The sequence below is a fragment of the Beta vulgaris genome, chromosome 5, assembly GCF_026745355.1.
Source record: "Beta vulgaris subsp. vulgaris cultivar EL10 chromosome 5, EL10.2, whole genome shotgun sequence".
Taxonomy (NCBI): domain Eukaryota; kingdom Viridiplantae; phylum Streptophyta; class Magnoliopsida; order Caryophyllales; family Amaranthaceae; genus Beta; species Beta vulgaris.
Window position 1 is genome coordinate 11605671 of NC_079206.1, and position 9176 is coordinate 11614846.

At 34.8% G+C, this 9176-nt stretch overlaps 1 pseudogene; it reads right to left on the bottom strand.

The window, feature by feature from the left end:
• Nucleotides 1–242: 242 nt before the first annotated feature.
• LOC104892876 (uncharacterized) lies at nt 243–3105 on the bottom strand (annotated as a pseudogene).
• Nucleotides 3106–9176: the final 6071 nt, after the last annotated feature.

The following is a 9176-nucleotide window of genomic DNA, read 5'->3' on the forward strand; positions in this document are numbered from 1 at the left end:
GTTATGAGCATATATAGTTTAATTATTTACTAATTGTTATAACATTAAAATAACAATTTATCTAATTATTTATTTAAGATTACACGAAATAGTAAATTACACACGAAATAGAAAAGTACACACGAAATAGAAAATTACATACGAAATAGAAAATTACACACGAAATAGAAAATTACACACGAAATAGAAAATTACACACGAAATAGAAAATTACACACGAAATAGAAAATTACACATGAAATTTAATTAGCATCTCCTCCATAACGCGACCATATGTGTTCCACCAAATCATGATGTAGTTGGTGGCATTGTGCTCGGTTGCGAATTCGCGTATGATTTTCAAAGTACCTGCTTCGATTTACATAATAATTTCTTAGCCGCCCGGTATGAAATTGTGGACTTTCGCTTTGATTCCTTGCTACTGTATAATTAAGGCTAGTGTTCATTTGAGTATCATCTCTTTCATCCTCAATAATCATATTATGTAATATGATGCATGCTTTTATGATATCACCAACTTCACTTTTTTCCATAAACGTACCGGGTTGCAAACAATCGAGAATCTCTTTTGGAGCACCCCGAAAGCTCGTTCTATATCCTTCCTTGCACCTTCTTGATGTTGAGCAAATAGTTTTCTTTTCTCGATAGCATGTTCGCTCGAGGAATGGTTTTGACGAATACAGGCCATTTAGGATAGATACCATCTGCAAGATAGTATCCAATATTATACGTGCTTCCATTTATCGTGTACTGGATTTCGGGACCTTGACCTTCAAGTAACTCATCAAATACCGGGGATCGATCCAAGACATTAATATCATTGTTAGATCCTGCAACACCAAAATATGCATGCCAAATCCATAAATCATAAGAAGCAATACCTTCTAATATCATTGTTGGTACACCTTGATGACCCCCAGTATATTGACCTTGCCATGCCGTGGGACATTTATCCCATTGCCAATGCATACAATCGATACTACCAAGCATACCAGGAAATCCGCGGGATTCCCCAATTTGAAGAAGACGTCGGGTGTCATCAACTGTTGGCCTTCTTAAGTAATGAGGTTCAAAAACCTCAATCACACACTTACAAAAATTCTTCAAGCATTGTAGTGCCGTATTGCCAGCTATTCGCACGTACTCATCTACAGCATCACCAGCCACTCCATAAGCCAATAATCGAATGGCAGAAACACATTTTTGAAGTGGTGAGAGAGAATTCCTACCAAGAGCATCAAGTCCCTTTTGGAAATACGTAGAATGATTTTCGAGGGCATTGACGATGCGAAGGAATAACTCCTTTCTCATTCGAAACCTTCGGCGAAATTGTTGTGCATCATATACCGGGTCACTTGAGAAGTAATCATTCCATATGCGCTCATGTCCTTCCTCACGATTTCTTTCTATGTATTTTCTTTTCTTTCTTATTTTACTAATGTTTGAAGGTGATGTATCTTCAATGACATGATTTTTAGAATCTCATCTACTAAATTGCTTGGAAGTGTCACCCCCATGTATGAATCATACGTTTGATTGTACAATTCATCGAATGTGTTGGGAGGGTTAAAGTATGACATATCACTATGACTTGAAGGTTTTAAATTTTTGAGAGGATTTGTGGATAGTTTGCTATGAGAATTTGAGTTCAGAAATGGGTAAATATATAGAAGTTGTGGAAGTTAGTAATTCAATGCACAACATTCAAATAATTCAATCACTGTAATGAGTACTACAACAATAATGCACTGATCTTTGGTACAATAATTCAAAAAATAGTGCAATTATATCTGACAAAGTTACTGAAAAGATGATGTGAGGTAACAAGTCATGTACTGATATAGACTTGGAGGTGACAACTCATTGAAATTGGAATCAATTCACCATTATTATTATGATTATTTTTATTAATAATATTACTAATAATTATCATACTTAACGTTAATAAAGGAAATAATTAATTATTAATATTAAGAAGTAACATAAGTTCATGAAATAAAAACATGCTTTACTGAAACATAGCTACAATATATTAAAACAACATAAATAAACATTAAACTTAATCAAATTTTGCAAGTTGTAAGCAACCTAATCATCAAAAGTCCATCCATATTTTTTCTGCAAGTGCTTGCAACTTCTTCTCATGAATCTTTCTTTGCAAAGGAGCCATCTTGGTGACATCGGCACAAAGTAGTTGGTTTTCAAACTCCTGCTCCTTCAAATTGCCATACGACTCATTGATTGTACACGTGACTCTTGAATATCTTTTGCAACTGATATGGCTTCACTATGATCACTTTGGGTGCTTTTTCCCTTTCTCTGTGCAGCTAGTTGTTTCTTTGCAGCTTGTTGACCTGTTGGTCGGGCCTCATCAACTTCATCAAAATCCTCAACATCCTCCCCGCTTGCTGTGTAAGTCTCCTAATTCAGAAATCTTGTTCCTTTTTGACGAATCACTATCGTTGTCTTTCTTACGTTTGCTCTTTAGTTCAGCTTTGAACTTATTAGTTTCACACACAATACTCCACACATGATCGTATTGAAACTTGGAATGTAGAGACTTTGGTAAAGTGCACGAGCCTCCGAGAGCTTCAAAGCTTCATTAAACCCACTCCTCTTTTCATACTTGGCATAACACCCTGCAAACTTTCCAAGTGCATTATCAATTGCCCACCAATGTTGTTTGCAAGGGTTTACCTCTCGTTCAGCTTGATTTGTTTGCCTATTTTCATTGAAGAATGCACAAATTTTCCCCTAATATGCATCGGCTCTTTGTGCATTGCCATTCACTTCATCTTTGGTAGTATTAATCCATGCAATACCAAGAAGTGTTTCATCTTCTATCGTCCAAGTTAACCCTTTTTTCTCTTTAGGCTAACTTACTTTGCGACGTGATGTAGTACGAGCAGCAGTACGAATAGTTGTAGTAACATCAACATTCTCTGCCTCTTCAATACCCGCATTATCTACAAATGCATTGTCGGGATTGGACCCAATACTAATGGGGGTAAAAGGAGGTTGGTCAATATTTTGACTAGTATGAGTATATTGGTTATTTGGAGTTTGGAGAAATTGGGTAAAATTTTGCACTTGTGCATTACCCATACTAGTGGGATTGGGGTTAGAAAAATTTGTATTTTGGGAATTTTGAGATTGATTTTGTTGAGCTAAAAATGTCTGAAATTGAGGATTATTTTGAAACAAACTCATAAGGGAGTTTAAATCAAAATTCTGATTTGGATCCATTAAAAATATAAGAGATGGATTTTTTTTGAGAGAATAGAGAGAAAAGGGAAATTGATATGGGAGAATATTGAGAATGTAAAAAAAAAGTTGTACCCAAAGAGTTATTTATAGGCATTATTACAAATTATTATACAATAAATTATACAAATCATGATATTTTTTATTAATAAAATTTATAGCTGTTTAAAAGTATCCGTTGCATTTTTATGTTGGTGGGACATGGTAAAAGTGCCAAAGTGAGTCTTTGGCAGAGTTTTGGAAACCAAAACTCTATCCAAGACTCACATTGATTTTGTTGAAGATTATCGCGTGAGACTCTCTGAGACTTTGCCAAGTCTCTACCTCAGACTCTTGCTCAAAACGGCGATAAAGACACCCTTACGGGACGGAAGGAGTATAGTTTTTCTATATAATTAAAGAACTATAACACAAAATCCTTAAAACCTAATTCTTGAAGGAGCAACAAAAATGAATAAAGCAGAAGTAAATTTTTTATAAGAAATAATATAATATAATTAGGATTCAAAATGATGACCTTTTGGAGCGAAATGATGGAGTAAATTGAGGAATGATAAATAGATAAACATCACTTTTGTTCTGGGAGTAAGTAATTCGTTTACTATATGAAAATGATGGGCAAATTTTATCCACAATATTGAGAAAATAATTCCTTGGTGTTCTTCCTCCTTCAACAATTGCTAATTGCCTCATCCAATATACCCATTTTCAATCGCCTTTATTTTTTCGCACACCACCATTAGCTATTACAATTCTTTTTTAGTCATAATATGAAAAAAGTACGATAATATATGCCTAGATACTTTTGAAACATGCTCCATTGAAACGTTAGAGTTAGACTTAAAAATCCTTATGTTATATACGTTTGTTGGGATGGCTTGAGATTAGTGCTTCAAGATCCAACACGAGGGTCAAACTCGTTGTGTGCACCTCTAATTGGGGGTTTAAAGTACATGGAGAATGGAGATAATTGTCTTTAGTTGGACATTGCTTGAGTAACCCACCGGGTAGACTACCCGCTACTAATAGATAATTAAAATATTAGTATTTAAGTCTAGTTGGATTCCATTATGGACATTGCATGAGTAACCCACCGGGTAGACTACCCGCTATTAATAGATAATTAAAATATTAGTATTTAAGTCTAGTTGGATTCCACTATCATAATTACCACAACCTTATCTTGGGCTCGTATGCTGTGCCAATAAACTCCTTCTAACCTATTATATCTAATACTGTACTCTCTTCTCGAAACCTAATTGAATACTACTATGCCTATGAGTTAGAAAAACACATAATTAGTGAATCACAAAAATTTATTTGTTAATTATTTCCTTTCTTTTTCTTTCTTTATAGCAACGATCTTATTAGATCCTACACTTTCAGTAACTTAACGATAAACTTTTGTTTTGAAAATATCCTTTTGAATATCTGGCAAATCTATGCAATTTGCTATATGCGGTAATTAATTTTGAGTATAAAAGGCTAAAAGCCATAGGTAGTTAATTAAACAAGCATAGAAAATGGGGAAAAGCTCAAGCCAGACTGCCCGACTGCCAACTTGTGATACTAAAAGGCTAAAAGCCATAGAAGTGATTAAGTGACATCTCAAATGGTATCATTTGGTAGGACCGAAAATTCGTGCGCACTTATATTTTCATTGATAAAATAGCAACTCAACCAATCAATTATAATTTATATGACATTATTTACGTGGCAATTCAAGGATGTCCACTGTCCAACTTTATACCCACATCCAAACACAGCCTTAGATGGGAAACCTGGGTGTTGGTTTTTAGTTTTTCTAATCTCTCGGGGGCTTTGGAAAACGAAAGCAAGCGTCAACCTTTGGAAGCCGACATTTTAATGCATACTTGGTTTGGTATAACGGATTAATTAGGAGAGTAATAAAAGTTAAACCACCTTAACAAAAGGAAAATAATGAAGGTGCAGGGTTGCAACGGAGATAATATAGTGTTAATTATGATGGGAAAGAAACTATATTACCCCTTAAATGAGAACAACAATTACCCTAGGATAGTGGTGGATAACCAATTATTACCCCCATAATGAGGATAACAATTCTCCCTTTCTTTCCATTTTCTTCTTACCCACACTAGCTTATTCCCTTTATCACATCTTCCTCTTCATAATCACCTATAATAACCACCTTAATTTTTTCTCCCCTTAATGCATTACCCTCAAAGGCTCAATCGAACCAAGCCCTAAAAGAAAATAAATACTATACAACTTGTTTTTAAAAGTTGTTTCATTTTGATTCAGATTTATTTATGTATGGCATTAACGTTAGATATTTTCGAAAGTGAAATATTAAGGAAAAGCTAAGCATTAATAAAAACAATCAATCTATTTGGTCGTAAGTTTTTAAATCTTATACTTAATTATCTTATATTTAATTGTCTATTAGAAATAGTTGATATAAAGTTGATAGTTTGAGGATATGTGCTAAAAAGATAAAATCAAATTTTGCATAGTAAATTTAATTGATATTATTTAGTCAGAAGACTTAGCTATAAAATAAGTGTGTGAATATGTGGGAAAAATGAAACAATTATTCCAAATTTGAAATTTTAATTAACACAATTTATTCAAGATCTAAATTCTTTTGGGTTTCTAATCATTGGATTTGGAGCAATTATTCCAAATTGGAATACAAATTTGAAATTTTAAATGACATAATTTATTCCAAATTTGAATTCTATTGGGTTTCTGAATCCAGACAATTACAATTTTTTTTTGATATTGGAAAAATCTGCACTAACTAAAGATCAAATTACAAACTAAGGATTTGACATCTAAACTAGAAATAGAGAACAAACTAACATTGAAGTGAGCTTTACTTGCTCCTAAATTTGCTATGAAGACTAGATAACTTGTTACTTTACTAATCCGAACGAAAACTTCTTGGCCAATAGTTTGTGGGGTTAGGTTATATGTCTTGCAGAAGAAGACCTTATATAGTGAGATGTAGTATGTTGAGATCGTAAACGCACGAGCAAATGATTTATAAATATTGATTGCTACTTACCATCTTGTTGATGACAAAATGTTAAATCTCTAAGATCCTTGAAAAGAAAATTCTTCATGGGATTATGTAGATTTAACTAAAGAAGTCACACCCTTTAGTGACTTTAGACCTTACTGAGAGGGTGTCCTGAGTTTATCCTCACAAGGTTGAAACTCAAATACGCGGAGGTCGAAACCTACCCCAAATCAAATTGGAGGGCCTCCCGCAAAATGCATTTTCGAATTATGATCACTCATAATGTCATCACTAGGGGTGTTAAGGAGTCGAACCGAGATCGAACATGCTCCGGCTCGGCTCGGCTCGAAATGGTGAAAGTTAAGCTCGGCTCAGCTCGAAACTTAGATTGAAAAAGTTGGGCTTAGGCCCAATCGTGTAGGCCCAAGTCAATACTAAAGCTACAATTAGGCGGTAGGCCCAGCCATATAGGCAAATGTCCAAGAAGGTAGGTGAGCTTGTTCACTTATCCATCATATTCTTTTATAACTTGGTTTTCCTTTTAACATTGCTAGATTTCAATGTGGGACTCCATAGTTTGCTAAAGAAAAACAAACTCATTATACATGCTTTTATAACATGGTTTCCCTCTTAGCATTACTAAGATTATATTGTAGGACTCTATGTTTTGTTTAATCTAAACACATTCATCCCATATGCTTTTATAACTTGGTTTCCCTCTTAAAATTGCTAAAATTTCGATGTGGGACTCCATGTTTTGTTAAAGAAAAAATCATACTACATATATGCTTTTATAGCTTGGTTTCCCTCTTAACTTCACTAAAATTTTAATGTGGGACTTCATGTTTTATAAAAAAAAATTTCAACTTTGTAGCAATAAGATTCTAAGTGCATTTAAATAATAAATTATTAAATATTATAATTATTAAATAATCAAATATTTAAAAGTATACATCATTCCTTTTGTGAAGAAAATATAGAATAAAATTTTGTTTTCTAACCAAGGAGGTATAAAATCAAACTTTGAGTTGAGGTAAAGAGTAATAGCTATTTATAAAGAAAATAAGGTTGATGCTTGTTTTCATAACCAATGGGACTTTAGTGTCTAGTGGAGTAGAGGTCAAGTTGGAGTATTAAAAAAAAATATAAATTTTATCGGACGTGTTTGCAAACTTTCAAGCCGAACTCCATTGGGCTTAGGCTCGGTTCGTTAAGGTCTCGAGCTGATCTCGAACTCGAATCGATCCCGTCTGAGCCAAGTTTGGACCGAACTTTGATCGAGGCGAATCCGAATAGTTTACGAGTCGTCCTGAGTCATTAGTACCCCTGGTCATCACATGAACTTGGGTTGAATTGAATTGTGTTAATCATCACTCAATATTTAGATCCGAAGATCTAAATTTGTTGTCCGTAGAATAAAAGATCCAACCATCACAAATATAATTACAGATTAGAAATCCACATACCAATTCCCATATACACCATAAATGCATTTAAGGATTAAACCATAAATAAATACTCTTTCCGTCTCAAAATATACTTCCTCCATTTCTTTATACTTGCAACCAAAGGGTTTGCACGATATTTAAGAAATATGAGAGAGAAAGTAAAAGGAACATGTGGTCCCTTACTTAACCAAGTTAATTACTTATCCCAAATTTTAACCTCATCACTATCAGTAAATAAACCACCACTACCATCACCAGAAATAGATCACTGTCACCACCACCACCACCAATATCACTGTCACCACCACCACCAATATCATTGTCACCACCACCACCACCAATATCACTGTCACCAGCACCACCATACCACCGTCACCACCACTAAATTACATTTTTGTCCCTTGACTTAATTTCCCATTTCCTATCCCCACGATTTCCACCCTCACCTACACCCACCACCCAGTCTCGGCCTAATCACCATCACCACCTGACCATCGCCACTTGCTCACAACAACAATAACCACCACCACATTATATTTTTCAATAAAATCAACATCGAAATCCAAATAAAAAAAGGACAAAGAGAGAAAAACACATTTTATGTTGGAACATTTATAGGGTAATGGGTTTGAGACTCATATGGGTATGTACTAGAAAAGGAGGAGGTCTAGTATGCAAAAGATTAGAGTGCATCAAGTGGCAAAATCACGTTGATAAACCAAGGGAGACAGAAGGGCCGTCGCGAGTCGCGACCTGCCTTCTGCCTTGGAACGTGAAAAGATGCCTTGACGGTTTATATCCGTTGTGATGTTATGGTCTCATTTTAATGACATTTAAGGTCCTTAAATCAGTGGATTAAAGGCCTTTGATGGGTGATTAAAATGGGGGTTATGTGATTAACTACTCTAGTCAATGAAAGGTTTATTCTTCTATATAAACCTTGGGATTCCTATGAGTAAAGGGTTAGAAGAAAACCAGAATTTTCTATATACTCTAAAATCTTCTTGCTTAGCTTAGAGAAACCTTGCAAACTTCTCTTGAGTGTTCTTCACAAACACAAAAACACAAGTTCTTGTTGATTCACTTAGAAGATCATCTAAGTGGATTGTTTCTCCATTGTATCTCATTAGTTATTTCGTGTTAACCCGGTGATCCTAGAGGGGCGAAATTAAACTAATAGGAAAGCGTAGTTTCCGTGCCTTGGAGTGAGATATCCGGTTCTCTCATTGATCATATCTAACAATCTATTAGTTTAATTTCTTTCTTTCTTTTTGGATATGGCTCAATCACTCAAGGACATGACTATGAACTTCCAAAAGTTGGAAAAGTTTGAGGGAGTGGGATATCGTAGGTGGCAAAAGAAGATGCACTTCTTGTTGACCGCCTTGAATGTGGTGTATGTGTTTCAACACCCATGCCACCATCCCAAGATGGAGAGGAAGAGTCCTGAGACTACTAGG